Source organism: Polistes canadensis, unplaced genomic scaffold (genome assembly GCF_001313835.1).
Source record: "Polistes canadensis isolate GaletaPanama2010 unplaced genomic scaffold, ASM131383v1 scaffold_426, whole genome shotgun sequence".
Classification (NCBI taxonomy): Eukaryota; Metazoa; Arthropoda; class Insecta; order Hymenoptera; family Vespidae; genus Polistes; species Polistes canadensis.
Genome location: NW_014569973.1, coordinates 5,287 through 6,842, shown reverse-complemented (window position 1 = coordinate 6,842; position 1,556 = coordinate 5,287).

Genomic DNA, 1,556 nt, shown 5'->3' with positions numbered 1-1,556 from the left:
ATTTTAATCATTTTTAATCTTGTTTGTTTTTTTTCCTCTAAACATTAGGTTGATCCAAAAGTTCGTGAATTTTTGAAATTTTATTTTGAAATTGCATATCAATGGATTATTTTTSTACAATTTATTTTGATAAATATTAATTGTACAAATATACGCGAATTTTTTTGATTTACCCTAACAAATAATATAAACGTATGATTGATTGTTTCTGTATTTTTGTTCTTTTTTTTTCTAGATCTTTAATATTTATACGTTAGCATATGTATGTATGCATAAATATGTATATACATGATACACAGTACGTGTAACTCGTTCATAATAATTGATCTCAATTTTGGTGATCTTATTTTGATCATTTTAATCATTCTTATTTTTTTTACATAAATAATATATATAATTCTGGTATAAATGAATTTTTTAGATTAAAATTTGACTCTTAAAAAAAAGATAATGGAATAATATGATTATTAGTATCTAAATTTGATCTGTTTCTTTCTTCTTCTTCTTCTTCATTTTTTTTATTTTTTCATTTCAATGTAACACCTTTTAGTGTATTATCGTTAACAATCGATCTCGACAAAATGCAAATCGAAAGCAAGGCTGCGTGGATCCTGTTGTTCGTTCAATCCCGTTCGTTCGATCGTATCTCTTCGATAGTTTGCAATAAAAAATAAAAAAAAAAAAAGAAAAGATAATGAAAAGATAATAAAAAGATAAATAGCAAGGATAAGAATAATTTGGCAAATGTTATTTCAAATTTACAAAAATGATAATACCAGTGTGCAAAATACTTTGTCGTCCCTGGCGAATAAAGAAAGGAGATGTATGTGTGTGTGTATGTGTATGTATAGTAAACGAATAAAACAGGTATACACCACCTACTCCGTTCTCGTCCTCGCTTGATTTTCTGGTGTCTCGAGGTCACCCGGTATATATCCGCTTATAAATAAAACTCTGATCCTCTCTTTCTCTCTCTCTCTCTCTCTTTATTTTTTTCTAATTTTATATTTCTTTTTATTCCCGAAAAAAAAACAGAAAAAAAAAATGTTGCAAATTGAATGTAACGAAATTAAAATTAATAGGAAAACTCGTGGTGAGTGTTTTTTTGTTGTTGTTGTTTCGTAGAAAAATTTCGAATAAATTAAAAGGGAAGGAAGGAAGGTTCGTATTTTGTTTTCGATCCTTTTCGTGCGTTATTATTACATTGGCCTACTTTTGGCAGGACAGGAAATAAGGTTGAAGGGTTTAATCCCTTCGTCAGACCTGTTCTCATCGAAACTTGAACCGAATACACGCTTACTTATTTATCGTGTTACCGACAAAAGTGAAACCCGTTTGATATTTAAATACACGTGTGTTAACGAGAAATAAATAAATAAATAAATAAATAATTAAATAAATAAATACAATTCATTTTTTATTTTTATTTATTTATCTATTATATAGTTTTATTCTTTTAAGGGTACGAAAAAATAATCCGACGAATAAACAAAAGAATATATTTAACAATTGTTGTTAGGAGGGGGGGGGGTGTAGAACAATTCAGAAATAAATAA